At 44.4% G+C, this 15,830-nt stretch overlaps 1 protein-coding gene across 1 annotated transcript in view; it reads left to right on the forward strand.

Moving 5' to 3' along the window:
• The first annotated feature begins 12,679 nt into the window (after positions 1 to 12,679).
• The window catches only part of CNTN3 (contactin 3), a 114,355-nt gene continuing 111,204 nt past the window's right edge, over positions 12,680 to 15,830 (forward strand). Inside the window, exon 1 of the mRNA XM_075095640.1 lies at positions 12,680 to 12,815. The gene's annotated coding sequence lies outside the window, so the exon portion shown is untranslated. The remainder of the gene's footprint in view (positions 12,816 to 15,830) is intronic.

Genomic DNA, 15,830 nt, shown 5'->3' on the forward strand with positions numbered 1-15,830 from the left:
CACAATCCTCCAAGTGCCAGTAATGTAAGTCCCTCATGCATATTTGATTGCTGCCTTGGGTGGTAATAACCCTGCCTTTAATGTATGTGCACATTGTGCAGTTGCTGTGGGAACCATAACTTTGAGGTTTCATGATTTAAAAAAAGAATGTATTTATAGACTTTATTTATTTTGCTTAGGAATCAACATGTTAATATTGATGCAATGGAAGAAGAAAGGAAAACAAACTTCTAAACAGAAAGCACAACATCAAACACTGATCTGTTTATTTTTCTCTTCTGCAAAGTTCCCATAACAGGCAAAATCACAGCAACAGAAAGGGAAATATTATAAAAAAAAGAACCGGACAAAAGAGGAAGAAAGCAAGCTGCAGATATCTGAGTAGTTGAATTAAGTTGTTGAGAGATCAAGTTCTACCCGTCGTAGATTACAACGTGCTAGAAGATGCTGCGACGCGTTGCAGGTTCTTGCCGTGGGTTCCAGGTAGCTGCCCCAGGCGCTTTGAAGCTCACCTAAGGCACGAGGTCAATGCAACAGGCTGCTCAGGTAATCGCAACAGAGGTTTCTAGGTCCAACCGTTGGGTTTCAGGTGTTCACAAAATGGGGGTCTGGGTTTGCTTGTAGGTTTCAGGCCCATCTGAGCTCTCTTGAGGGGTACGTGCTCGGCGGAGCTGACCCCGCGCCTCTGTCACAGCCCAGCACTGCCCACGCCGACCGTGTGGGTATGGCTGATGTTGGATGTGGTGCAACTACAGCTTCACCACAGTGCAAGATAAAAATCACAGATATATCGTTAAGGAGACAAGAGGAGTCATCTCATAGGTGGCTCTGTGGGATGAGTCTGTTACTGAAGTGAGATGCTTCTGTAGTGAAGCTGGCTGCGTAAAGCACTGTGGCTAATTCGCTGCACCAGGGGACTGCAGAGAAGGATCCAGCATGGTCTCACTCTGCCTCTTAGGGCACGACGAGGTTTGGCCAGGTGGATTTAGTGATTCCCTCTCAGATGTGCTTTTTCTGCATTTCCGCTGCCTGAATTATGGCCACAGCAAATGCTTGATTTCAATGAAATGCAAAAGGAAAGGAAACTTCTTTCCCCTCACGCTTCACAGTAGTCCGAGCGTGCGCCGGAGCGAAGGAGCCAGGCAGAGGGCTTGGGAAGCAGCTCTCGGTGTGTGGATGAAGTGGCTGGAATATGGATGAGGCTTTAATTGGCTCACACACATAACCAAGGTGCCTAAAGACCTAGGCGCCCTGCCTAATTGTTGTTACCAATTAATAAGTTGGAACCCACTAAGTCCACACTGTCCCATGCAGCTCATTAAAAGAGCAAGGAGTGAACTTGTCCGCAAAAGCTGCCTGGAGATGGGGAGCATTTGGGGTTCACAGGCTCAGGGGTAGAGAAGGTCACAGCCAGGCTGGCATCATTCCCTGCACTCCTTAGTGTAGGAGATACCCGTGCTGGGGCAGGCAGGGCTTCCCTGATGCTGGGGGTTGGCTGGCGTTGCTCTCGGTCCCGATCATTTTATGCAGCAGTCCACGCAATGATGGACCCCGGTTCTCAAAGTCTAATTCATTTTCCTCATGTTTAATGCATGTGCCACAGCAGCGCTCACTGTGAGCATCCAGGAGATGACCGGTGGTCCGAGCTGCCGCTTTGCAGGCACCACAGTGCGCGTTAGACCCGGCAGCTGCCAATTATTCCTGGCATTTAAACAGACCTCCCTTTCTACCGCCTTTCCCTCTTCTCCACCTTTCCGGAACATGGGCTCGCTGGGTTTTTAACTGCACAGCCACAGTGGTTTTCTTGGCCTCCTCTTCCTGTTTTACCCCCTTCTCCTTTTTTTGACATCAGATAAAACTTTCCCTCTAGTTTCATACAAAACATAATAGTGTCCATTTGCAGCATTTCTGTCCGTCTTGCATGAGTTTTGTGGGTACCAGTGGCATGTTGTAGGTTTCCCTTTTTTTCGCCCCTACCACTAAAAATCCCTTTATTTGCCTCTGATTTTGCTTCCTTCTGCCTAGACCTCCTGTTTTCTCCTCTGGGCCATCCTCCTTCGCTTTACCCATGCATACTGCTGCGTCTTTCCCTTTGAGCACATTCAAACTCCATGGGAATGGAACTGGCTTTTGCCTCTGAGATAATCATGTGACACTTAAAAAAGATATTCTGCTTCCCACTGATTCAGCAAAGACACAGAGTAGATTTTTAACCTGGAATATTAAAGGATACATTTTTTGGTTCAAAAAAGAAAGATTTTGCCATAAAGCTAAATATGTTTGAAATACATAGCAATTCAAAGCAATAGTCATGCCTGAGATAGATACTAGTATTTACTTTTATTATAACACAGTTCTGTACAGAGAAGTTGGCAGAAAGAATGGTGTTGTGAGCACAAGAGTCTATCTTCTGCTTTCACGTATGATTACAGCTCATTTTGGTAGCGTAGTTTTCTCTGGCAATGAAGCACTTAATAGTGGACTGAGATTTCTGAAAGGCTGACCCCATGCTATTTGTACCTACCTCATTTCCAGATGCAGTTACTTACAAATAAAGCCAGTTATAGGGGACGTTATAACTTAATTCTGTGATTAATGATTTTGCTTCCGCTGGTAAATAAACGCCCTTTCCACTACAGAGGGACAACGCTGGAGCCAAAGGAAGGGACAAGAGTATGTTGGCCTCTTCATCTGCTGATTATTAAGTTTTCTGGAAGGTAATTATTTTTCTTCTGCTCTGATCAATGCAGTCTGGTACCCGTTTAATCTGTAGTCTGTAGCTACCACATTTTATAAAAGGTGAAAAATGAGGAACCTGAAATGTTCCTACCAGGCTAAAAGAAAAGCGCGGAGCTGACTTTCAGTCTGTCACTATTCTCCACATGGATGCTACAGCTATTTTAGATAAGAACATTATTGCCACTGTGTTGAATGGATATTATATGATGGTATAAATATGTCAATTAGTATTTCAATTAGCACCCGTGACTAATCCTGCCCACGCTGGGAAGTTGCAGTATGCAAGTTTCTTACCAAAGGGTATGTTTTTGTGTCTTTGTTATTCAAGTATAATGCCAGTTGACAACTTCAGTAGTGGGGGATAGGACAGAAAATTATAAGCTTTCTTTTTAATGGAAGGCGAAGGATTGGCTAGAAACATTTCAGTAGAGGGTGAGGTCTTAATTCTCCTGTATTATATGAAATTCTATATTCTACTTCATATTATGCATCAACTCCTACAGATTTTCTTTTAAATAGTTGAATGCTCCAAAGTTTCTATGAACTTTGTAAGGGATTTTGTCGTACAGCTTTGTTCTCATACTCCCTAGCCGGTACTACAGCTCCCTAAAAGTCTCATAAAAATAAAGTTATTCATAACTGTGTTAACATACCATCCACACCATCCTGTTCACCTATGGCAAGGCCATTTTATACTGCCTTAGCAGTGTAAAAGGTCCTTTTAATAAAAGTAAAATAAAAGTTTGTAAGGAACTAATGCACTAAGATTTAATGTTGAAAATAACCTAGCCTTCAAATGTGACTAAAGTATACTACAGAAAAAGCCCAACCCCACACAAACTGGATTTTGGCCCTCTGTTTTGATACAACATCTGGAACGAAGGTATTTCTTTCTCTTTTTTCGTTATTTCCTTCATGCCAGTAGAGGGCACAACTGTTTAAATCACGTTCATTTCATACACAGCGTGCCATAATAAAAGCAATTTAAAAATTCATAGGAAAAAAAGTAATATACATCTATTTCCAATAATGAACATTTCGTGGAGTTTGACTGCATTATCCAGGAACTGCTAATAGCAAAGAGAAGACTATTTAAATGATTTTGCATTCCAGAACTGCAAGAGTGCTTGTTTCCATAGAGTTCACTATCAGAAAGCAGTATTTTGGGCAATGGGATTAAGGGAACAAAAGATAACGAGAAGGTAGTGCATGGTTAGAATAAAACTAATATGAATGTAAACCCAAAAAACATTAATTAGCTGCCTTTAAATAATAGGGATTAGAAGGTTTGTGAATTTTTAATTCAAAATTTATATATAAATTTGGTAAACTTCATCTAAAAAACCACCTCACAATGGGAAACCAAATCTTGGGGTAATTTTTCTTTGTATTATTCCATGTGAAATCCATGTAATGGGAATGAGAGAGGACTCGGTATAAACCACGGGCTGGAAAACAACAAAACAGTCCTGCTTTTCATGTATATCTTACGATAGTTTCACTCCAGTGTTTATTTCTGGAAAGGCTTTGAAAAATCCTCAATTCAATAGATGAATAGCTTACCTGAAATTGTCACGGAAAAATTAATTAACAGAAAGAGTATCCAGTACGACAAAGTTTAACAAAATACAGAAAAAAAAACGTAAAATGTTTTCTTCCACTTTTTGACCAACGTCTGTAAATTTTTGGAGATAGCTGTGTGCAAGATTTCAGTGAGTAGAAAACCTGATATTGGATTTATTCTAACCCTGAAGTTAGAGATGTTATCTTCTAGCCAATCAGCACAGTGCTGTCAAAAAACTTTGACAAAATTATTGAAGAATGCGGGGAAACTGCCAGCCATGGAGAGAAGCGTTGTTTGTGATAAGGTCACAAGAAGGATCAACATGGCTAGAAGTATCCCAGTCCCCACCAAACCATCCTAAGGAAGGTTCTGGCTAAATCATTCAGCGTGATGCCAGGAGCCGAGCCACAGACCCTCGGCTCTGCAGTGAGCTTAGGAGGGATAACAACATACAGACAGAGCGCGAGTAAGGCATGTACTAGCAAAGAGCCAGCTTTAGCAGGGACTGCGCAAACTTTTTAAAGTAATTTTTGAGTTTGTGAAGCTTTTCCCTTCATGATCTAAAAGCGATTCCTTTTGTCTTGTCACTCATTTTGCTGATGTGCTGCAGATGAAGAGCAGGTTTCCTAGTGCATGCAGTTGCTCTTACAACATTCTCTGTAGCTAGCTGAGCAGCAGGGTAAGTTAAAGTTAGCAACAGCACCCTTAATAAATGCGAATTCCAACATCTTCAAATTCCCTCAATCTTCAGACGTCTTTACAAGATAGAGCTACAATGACTTTCCAAATGTTAGCTTGAAAACAGTAAGAAACCGCTGCCTGGCCATCTATTCCCTCCTGGAAATGCTTTTTATCACTTCAGTGACTAGCTTAAGCAGCACAGTAGTCAGTCCTCCAGCCCCGCAGGATCAGCAGAGCATCCTCTACCAGCTCCTTACAGACCCTGGGAAATGGGGACCAGCTGGGAAGATGGAGGAAGAGTCAAGAAATGGTCTCCCTGTACCTGAAAGCAGCTCTCTGCTTACAGAGAGAATCTTGTCCAATTTCATAAGAATTGTTTCTTTAGATTCAAGCCATAAAATCCCACGTGCCCTGCAGGAGTGGCAGGATTTTCTCCTTAAGCAGACATAATGGCTTCCATCCAATCTACTACAGCCCTTTTCACTATTCTGTAACACTCACCTTACAGAAGCCTTCATTTGAAGCTAACAAAATTGTAAACCACCAAAGGTAAAGCAACTGGCATTTTTTTAAGAAAAAAAAAAAAGAGACAACTGTGTGCTGACTGAAGGTCGTGACTTCCATTTGTATTTGGCTATGCCATCCTTAGGGATTTCCAACACAATTCCCAGCAGTTAGGGGGTGTGGAAGTGGTAGCCAACAATACTAACAGCTTGAATGCCCTCAGACTCTTCTTTTTTATTTTAGAATTTTCTAAAGATTTTTAGATTTGTTTTCAATATGTTAAGGTCCACAACTGCCCTCGTGTTGAGATGCAGTGACATTTTGGTTGGAGGTCATTGACTTACTGTTTTCCTTATTGTTTCTGCTCTCTGTGCATTTGCATGAGGTCATTTGTATTTGTTACAGATGCAGAGTTTTCCCATCAGGGTATTTATAGATCTCAGAATTATTAGTACTTGATTTAAGAGAGTGTTCTTAACCTAGACAGGAATTAAAGCATATGCTTTCATAGAGACAAACATAAATACTGGCTGAAATACTTCACCAAATGGAAGCTCTTGGGGCACTTTTTTGCCTTGTTTATCTTTCAGGTATGCTGTTTTTCATTTTGTTTCTTCATAGGTCAGTGTTATTTATGCTCATTGTTTTATCTGGCTGCATCCGATCCTGCTGACAAAGTTTAGCATTAACTGCATTTACCTTTTTTTTTTCCCTCAGACACGTTTGGATGCCTGAGCTAACTCATGAATGAAACTGCACGATATTAAAACCCAAACGTACTTCATCATATTAAAATTTAAAATGTCAGATGATTTTTAAAGTCCTCATAGAGAACTATGTTGCTGGAGCACCACTCCATGGATGCATGGAGGATGTTGCATAAGAAATACGAGCTGAGGGCCAATATGATGAAGGCAGTTACTAATATTTCCTGCAGAGAATTCCTGCAGGAATATTTCTCCTGCAGAGAAGGGAGAGCTGCTCTGCAGGGAGATCTGAACAGGCTGGAAGAGTGGGCCAGCAAGAACCGTATTAAGTTCAGCAAGGAGAAGTGTAAGGTCATGCACCTGGGAAAACATTATCCAGGAGTGCAGCACAGACTGGGATCCACCTGGCTGGAGAGCAGCTCTGTGGAAAGGGACCTGGGAGTCCTGGTGGGGGGAAGCTCAACATGAGCGAACAGTGTGCTGCTGCGACCAAGAAGTCCAACAGGATGCTGGGTTGCATCAAAAAGGGCATCGCCAGCAGAGAGAAAGAAGTCATTATCCCACTCTACTCAGTGCTTGTCAGGACACACCTGGAGCGCTGTGTGCAGTTCTGGTCCCCGCTGTACAAAAAGGATGTGGACAGGCTGGAAGGGGTCCAGAGAAGGGCCACCAAGATGATCAAAGGACTGGGAAGCTGCCATATGAGGATAGGCTGGGAGAGCTGGGTTTGTTCAGCCTTGAGAAAAGGAGGCTCGGAGGGGATCTCATCCCCATGTACCAGTACTTAAGAGGCAGCTACAAAGAAGATGGAGACTCCCTTTTTACACGGAGTCCCATGGAGAGGACAAGGGGGATGGACACAAGTTGCTCTTGGGGAGATTCCGATTGGACACGAGAGGGAAATTTTTCACAGCGAGGACAGTCACCACTGGAATAATCTCCCCAGGGAAGGGGTTGACTTGGCCATGTTGGACACCTTCAAGAGTCGTCTGGACAGGGTGCTGGGCCATCTTTTTTAGACTCTGCTCTTCCCAGAAGGTTGGACTAGATGACCCTGAGGTCCCTTCCAGCCTGGGATTCTGTGATTCTGTAGTATTTGTGTGTCATCACTGGCTAGAAGGGAAAGCTTTGGAGACGACTGAAATCCAGCATCACATTTGGAAAATATATTGTACCATTACAGAAATAACATTAAAAATACGGATTTTTCCAAGTTCTTTTGAGTAGAATGAAAAACCACTGTCACGCTAAGAAGGGAAGGAGGAGTATCCTGCTCTTTCCTCCACTCTCCCCCCCCCAAGCATGACAGCGACAGCGATCACATTTCAGAGTGCTTTAAAGGAGTATTTCTTTGCTGGTCAAAAATTTACTAACCGCATCTTTATTGGCAGCAGCTGCCTATGCTTTGGTTTCTGTCTTCTAGCCCTTAACAGCAAACTCACAGTCATGCTTTGGATATGTTTATCCTCTGGGCGTTCACCTCTTCAAAAGTCAGTTCGAGCTCAGGAGAGGAGTCGTTTCTCATCCTGAGAGAGCCCCCATGCCATGTGAGAGCTCCTCGGTGCTCTAAACAGAATATCTCATTTCTCTAATAAACTAAGCTGAATTTTAGGTAGAAGTAAAACCTCTAATTTAGAAAATGTTCTATATTTAGTAAACTGTTGAATAGTAGATCAAGCAATTTGTTTGAACAAAGGATAGCAGGAGTGGTGGGAATGTAATTTTGTATTTAATTCTATTTGATTAGGAAAGTTACACAGCGTGTCATTTAGCTTTTAGGAAAGCCATAAAATGTCTTTGCCTTCTGCTGAATTGCTAGCCAGGCCTCCAGGCATCAGGCTTGTTTCTGCTTAACACTTCAGCTCAAGGTTGCCAGTTAATAGGTAATGATAAGAACCGATCCATTGCATTTTAATAGATATGACAAAATCGGGCACAAGTAGTGCGAAAATAACTTGATATATAGGGAAGTAATCGTATTTTAATGCCTGGTAGCTGCAGATGTTCAGATTACTGTAATGCTATTACAATGAGTATCTATTAATACGCAAATATTTCTATGACACACAAAAGCAGAGCCAAACAAAAACACGAAATAAAAACAAAACTAAAATTGCCTTCAATCACTTATTCAGTTCTAATAGGTGAAAGGCTGTACATCTGAAAATACCACGCTCTCACTCTGTTCTCCCTCACGGAGTTCAGATTGCCTTTATGCCTCCATCTACCTATATGTGCGATCATTTGACCATTTTAATTTTCTCTGTCTGTGATTTCAAGATATTGTATATCAGTTTGCACTCACTGGGCACTTAACCTTCCTATTATAATTTTCTTTCTGTATCATGCTCTCCAGTACAATTGCACATAATTCACTTTCTTTTATCAGCTTTGTATTAGTCACTGTGGTCTGATCTAGGTCGTGCCAGCATTAAGGACATTTGCATCCATCTAACAACACTGCTGTGGTTATTACACCGGCGTAAACCTTTAATGCGTATAGTCTGTGTCAGGGCAGAGCGAGGCTTTCAGTGCTGCAGTTTAATCCAGTCACATAATTAATTTCCTTAATACAGACAGGGCCTCTCATTAGCCTCCCCTTCCCAGACCTCCCCTCCTGCTGCTCCAAACACCAGTTACACTCTCCATCTATTAGCAGGAGCAGGAGCTCATGGAGACAATGAAATGGAAATTTTAAGATGCTGGTGATTTAATCAATCGCATTTGATGCCAGAAGAAGTGTTACTGTTGACTTCAGTGAAATTGGACTAGGCTGTTGCAGGATGCTTCCAAAAACACTATCCTTTTTAACATAATGCCTCCTAGGGCTACGGAGGGCAGGATTATACAAAATGGTGACAAAATACAGATGGCCATGGGCACGAGGAGCATGTCTGATATTGGTGTCAGCATTGGGAATATCCACGATGTGAGATGACTGTGGACCAAGCTCAAGAGCGAATGCAGCTTATCCCCTGGCACCGCCACGACAGGGAGTCGCCCTGTGCTTTGAGGAACTAGCACGCTATCTTGTGAAATACACATTCAAAGTGCCATCTAGTTACCACAGTTGACCTCAGCCTTGAAAGAAATGCATAATCTATTAACTGTGCCTGCAGACCAAGGCCCCAGATAAGCTGGTATCAATGTTGGCTTAAGGAGAGAAGCATGTCTTAAAATTTAGAAAGATTCAATTTACATTAAACACTTATCTTTAAATAAGATTCCCATAAGCATTACCTGAAAAAGTAGATTTTCTACTCATTTAACAGCATCCAAAGAATCATATATTTTGTCCATATATTTTCATCATTGACGTTATCATGCTTGAAAGTGTGATTGGAAAAGGTGGGCTACTATAACCCTTACTCAAAGAAAGACACAAAACTTAATTTTCAACTCTTAAAAAAATTATTTCTAATATTCTATTGTCTAGTGGCTGTTTCACATTAAATTCATTTATCTATCTCCAGAGAAACTGATAGCAGTGATTGTCAGTGGTAAGACCAGGCTAATGGTCCATCGAGTCCCGTTGACTATATCCTATTTTGACAATGTCCTACAGGTCTTTTGCAAAACAAGGTCATTTTAATCTTCAGGTGACTTAGTTGGTGTTTCTGCCAGCGGTAAGAGAAATTCTTTGAAAGGTAAAGCATCGAGGAGACAAGTGATGATTGATTTTTCTGGAGGAAATTATGGTGGATCTGAGTCTACTTGTTACTGGTGGCTAAATTCCCATCTAAAATTTGAAAAAAACAAGGTTTGTCAAAGACGACAGTGGCAACAGCAGTGCACAAAACAGTTATGCAGGCAATCCCTGTGCTGAAAATGTGAACATGGCAAGAGAAATATTACTTGAAAATGGACATAGCAGCTATGGCAGTTGGCAGAGAGCAGTGAGGGGGGTGTAGTTAACGGGAGAAAGCGCCAAGCAAAGTGCCCATTACCGGTTGTTATCAGGATGGACAGGGTTAAGTTGGGTCTTCCAACCAAATTACTTATTAATTAGGAAGCTTAAATACCATATTCATTTACCTGATTACACCCATGCTCATAAAGTGGTTTTTTTTTTTCCCGCATTAATCCTTAGGAAGCATTAATTAGACAACACTAGACCTGTTCTTCTCATATAATTTCTGAGACATGTTGACAGTGATGTTTGAGTGACAGGTGAAAATGAAAAGAAATCATTAAGCTGGAAGTAGCGTGAGACTTGCAATTAAGTTGCTAATACTGAACACGTATATTACAGGAGGGCCAGAAGCCCCAAATGGCAGAAGGGCATCACAGTACCAGGGACTGTGTGAAAACCTGCCATCTAGCCTCAGAGAACTTTTACCATCTACAGATTGATTATCTTCAGTAAGTATACGGTGATACTGCGTATTTGCTGTGTTTTCTGAAATAAATACAGGAAAAGCACTTACAAACCCACTATTTCTACCTGCCTGGGTTGCTATAAAATAAGTGAGGGAAAGAGTGCTTTTTGTCCCTTTTTACTTGTCATCCCAAAGGTTAGAGTGATCTTTTTAACCTCACAGTCTCATAAAGTGCCTCTTTGACAAACTTAAAAAACCCTGTATCTTTTACATGGGGTAACTTGAAACCTATGATAGGAATTTGAAGTCCTTGACTTAACTGAAACTGAAAAAAATATATTAGTTGGCCAAAGTAGTCAAAATGTGGGGCTGGGCTGGAGGTGACCAAGGACAACAGGGAAGGCAAACTTCAGAATATATTTTCAAAATTTTAACAGCTCCTGTGGTCGGTCAAGCATAAAAATACAGCCTATCCTTCTCATGCTGCTCTTGCACAGCTAAAGCTAATATTTCCAAGTGGAGAACTATGCCATAGGTCCATGACCTTGTCAGCTCTCATAAGCCCAAGTGAATCGGGTGTAGTGAATATGTGAACAGCAGACCTTTGAGGAAGCCAAATCTGCATTTTGGGCTTTGCTCCTGGGTCGTGCTTGGTCAGTGCCCCACAGGGGTGTCCACAGCCACCGTGCTCCTACCTGTGCTAGAGCTTGCTGTAAAACTAAGGCTTGAACCTAGTCCTATCATAAGACTTTGAGTAGTAATAACAACAAAAAGTTAATATTGCCTTCTAGGCAAAAGCCCAAAGTGGCGTTTTAGAGATGTGATGGAGTTACCATCCTGTAATACATCAGCTGAGCTACAGTAACAGCCTGAGTGCACGCTCCTGCTCCGTGCCAAAGCTGAGCTGAAACATTAGTATGAATCTCAGTGCTCAGCTCATGAACGATAACTCGTTAAATCACAGTTATTCTATCATCTCTATGAGTCCTACGTGCTAATATTCTTCCAATTAAAAATGCATCTTGTTTTTCTCAGATAATTTATTTTTTGACATCCCTTCCTTAGACCAGTGCCACATTTCATTACAGAAGTGACTACATTTCAGTGTTGGACGTTCTGTAATTATAGACTCGCACATGCATAGAAAAGTAAAAGTGGTCCCTTCAGGTCAGGGCTCCTACACTAAGTCTGGATCAACAGATGCTGTGTTTAGTTTCTACTAGTCCCCAGAGGACATGCCACCGTTTCCAAGCCAGCACATTTCAATATTTCACCACAAAAGCAGACAAAAAGGGAACCAGTGGTGGCAGCAACTTAAATCTTACTCGCTGAAGAGGCAAACTGTTTTCTTCTTGTCCTTCCTCCCAATGCCCGGAGAGCAATGCATCACCACCCCTGTCCAAGAGCCCTCTGTGCAGCAGAGGACAAGTCACCAGCTCCTGCCCTTCTCCTGCATCCACAGCTTCACTGTGGTTGCAGAGCCAAACCCATCCTTGGTGTAATTCCTGACTTCCACGGAGGCAGAGCAGACTGATATGCAATTTATTATAAGGTATACTTTGCAGTGCTTTGGGATCCTGAAAGATAAAGAGGTTTCAGGAAACTTATTACTATTTGTTATACAGCCTGCTTAAAAAAAAAAAAAGGGGGGGACTTAAAGGAATTCTGCTCAGCTTTAATTACAGCAACACAGCTATAATACTGTGATCAGCTGGAGCCAGATTCAATAAAATCTCCATCCGGCTGCTGTACAGAGACCTACGTGAACCTGATTCTCCTCCTGGGCTTCCAGCCCAGAAACTAGATGGGAGTTTTTATTCAAGCTCTTATGTGTCAACTTTCTCCGTCAACACCAAGCTCGCCGGCCTAGGCGGGCAGGGCAGCCCGACGCGGCACCCCCTCGCCGCAGGAGGACATTTTACCCGCCTTTCCCCCTCCCGCCCCCGGCAGCGGAGCCTCCCCGGGCTCTGAGGGAAGCCTCCGCCTTCCCCCTCTGCTCTCCGCCGCCACCAGCCGGGGCTGCCCCGGCGCCGCCGCTCCCCTCGGGACCTGCCCGGCACGGCGGCTCGGCTGGGCTGGGCTGGGTTGGGCTGGGCTGGGCTCGGCGCGGCCCCTGGGCGGCGGGGGAGCGGGTGGGCGGGAGGCCGGGCCGTGCCCGCCCCGCCCCAGCGCCTGAAGCGCGGCGCTCGCCGCTCCAGAAGAGGCGCCGGGCGTCGCGGGAACCGAAGGATTACGGCGGGGCGCTCCGCGGTGAAGGGCTCCGGCGAGGCTCGGTGGCGGCGGGGAGCGGTTCGGCTTGAGGTGGGCAACTTCGGGGAGTAAAGTTGGGCTGGGTGCCCGGCGGTGTCGTGTCGTACCCCCCCCGGGGGTCGCGGCTGAGGGGACGGGTGTGGCGCGGGGGCTTCCCGCCCGGCTGCCCGCAGCCCTCCCGCGCCTCTGCCGCCCCTCGGCGAGCTGCGCCCCGCTACGGGGAGAAGGAAGGAGCGGCGGCCGCCCGAGTTGGCGGGGGGGAGCGGGGCTCCGGCCGGGGTCGCGGCCGGCGCCGGCCCGCCGGAGCACGCAGCTGGCGGGTGTGATTTTTAAACGCCGCCAAGAGGGGTCCCCGCTTGGTTTTGGGTGAAATAGCGGGGGTTTCTGCGTCGCCTCGCTGAACCCATCTACAGTCCAGCGCAGAAAATAAGGCTTTTCCAGGTAAGGTGCAGTACGGGCACTTCGTACGTGCTTCTGCAGCACCGGCGCCAACCCAGCGCTGCTGCCCGCCTGATTGATTTCTGCTCGTTGCCTCAGCGAGGCACCTCTCCCTCCTGCGGGCGCGACTTGCCTCCTTCTAACGCGTCCCCTCGTCGGTTGCCGGCGCTCCGCAGCCCCGGGTGCCGAAGCCCCTCTGCACGGCTGGGCGCTGCTGGGGTCTGTCCGCTCGGCCTGGCTCGGAAACTGCTGAAAATCTGAATGTTTGCATGCTCCCTACCCCTTGTTTTAAGTGAATCTGGAGTTAGCCAAGTTCTAAAGCTGCGCTTCTCTGGCTTTGCTTTTAATTAAGTACTAATAATTGCCTCAAATTCAAGAACATGATTAAATGAGCTTTTCTCCTCTCTGATGTCGGCAGGAATGCTAGCGTGTTGGCTTTTAAAAAAAACAGAAAAACAAACCCCACACCACTCCAGTTGATGCTTTCTGAAAAGCTTTTTCTTATTCCTCTTGAATAATGGCTTTGCTCTTGCTGTGCGTCATTCGGGACCGTTCGGTTTCCACTGAATTCTGACAAGACCAGAACTTTCCCATCAGACGCAGGGAGGGAAGGTTGAGCTAGATGCGAAGTTTCAGTGGGGTCTCACTCGGTGTAGTCGGCAGTAACATGGCTTGGCACAGCTCATGGCTCTGCTCGCCCTCTGTTCCTGTAGCTCTCTGCAGCAGCCTCTCTGCAGGTTTTGTCTGCTCTGGTGTTCGTTCTTTAGTGATTTGCCTTCTCTTTCAGAACTTTGATTTTTATTTATGCTTCATACCTTACCTTATGAGTTGCTGATGTCCCCAGTATGGCTATGTGACCTTGCTGCCAATTAAGTATGGTGCCTGGCTGTGACTAACCTATATCCAAGCACTGTTTTGTGGTACGCATCGGAGAGAGATCAGCCCATTTCTGATGGGAAATGATCCAGCCATAGCCTTGGGTGCTAGCTGGTTAGTCGTGATTACCTTACTGATGACATTGACACACACACATGCACAAAATCACTAGCATACTGATTTTTAGCTGTCCTCAAAGTGCTTGTTTTACAAAAGAGGAAATGACGACTGTTTTTATTATGAATGCAAAATTATGAAAACAAAAATCAAGACCTTACGAAGGACAAGCAAACTCTCCAAACTAATGACTGTGATATTTTGCAAGAGAAACTTGACTATAGCTTAAGCTGCATGCCAAGTTTGTTCAGTGATACCATTTTTTTAATGTACATGGGAAGTTATGAGCAAATTACTGAGATTATTAATGGAAATGCTGAACTAACTTCTAAGCGTTGAAAGTGTATTGCTGCTCCATCTGGAATTACTCCAGAAAGTTGTTTATTATGCAAGAGAGTTTCCATAATAATTGGGTAGATGAATTTGTGAAAACATTTGAGGAAAATATTTTAGTGAATGTGTATAATCCTTACTAAAAATGCTGCTGACTTGATGTTGGGGCTGCAATTTAAAGGCATGTTGATGCCCTGCGATTCCTCCCTGTGCTGTGAGCTCTTTACCCTGCTACACAGGCAGGTGCTTCCCTTGCTCTTCAGGGCACCTACAGGCTTTATAGTATTTTTACTTCTCTGCATTAGTCTTAGCGTTGCCTTGCACTGGAAATGAACTACTGGCTTTGAGCTGCGAGCGTTGGTGTTCTGTGCATGTGCTGAAGCAGGAGCAGGTGCCGCGCGGGTCTGCGCTGTCAGAGCGGAGGATCTGCAAGTTGGCGCTGGCATTTGCTACGGGATTTTTCCAAAGTTGTTTTTGCGGATGGCTGCTTAATGAATAGCACATCAGGTAGGGGCTGCCTAATTAATCTGCACCTTGGTACCTTTTATGTTAAGGGGAGTAATAATACTGTATTTTTTGAGAAAGCTTGCAGGGTTCAGAGCTGCTGCAGAGTGCTGGCAAGCTCTGGCCCTGCACCTAACTCCTGTAGCTCTGGCAGACACTCAGCTCTCATGTCAGTGACCTTAGTTAGGGTCTTGCATAGAAATCTGTGCACGTATCCACTTGGCTGCACACTTTGCAAATCCCTGGGCTTGGGGACTTACGGAGGCGTGAGTTACGGACCTACCAAAACAACTTGTTCTTTAAATTCCTGGAGAGCAAGTCACTGTAGCTACGTAGCGATGCCATGTTTTCATGTTTCTTTCTTTATGTTTGTATTGGAGTTTCCCCCTGCAAATAAACATTTCCAACCACTTGTGTGGGGGGATGGTTTGGGTTTTGTTTTTTTTCTTTTGAGAAAATGAAAGACCGTGAGCCTTTGTGCAGCATCTTTATGCTGGTGTGGTAATGTAATGGGAAATTTCTGCAAAGAGGTTCAGTCCTTTCATGTCTCTTCCTGGAAGAGGCCAATTCTCACAAGTGACATTAGCCAATGGTTTTATATGAGTGTGATTGTCAGGGTTTACTTTGATACTAGAAGATGCAGATTAACTGCAATTTGCAAACAAGATTTTTCACTCCTTTGAAACAGCGAAAGGCACAGTGGTGTGGTGCTGCTGTGTGAGAAGCCAGCAAGCCTGGAGAGTGGGAAGAAGTTGTTAGTGATGAGGAATGACTATGGCTGGTGGTGAGTATCCCTCC

The sequence above is a fragment of the Phalacrocorax aristotelis genome, chromosome 6, assembly GCF_949628215.1.
Source record: "Phalacrocorax aristotelis chromosome 6, bGulAri2.1, whole genome shotgun sequence".
NCBI lineage: Eukaryota > Metazoa > Chordata > Aves > Suliformes > Phalacrocoracidae > Phalacrocorax > Phalacrocorax aristotelis.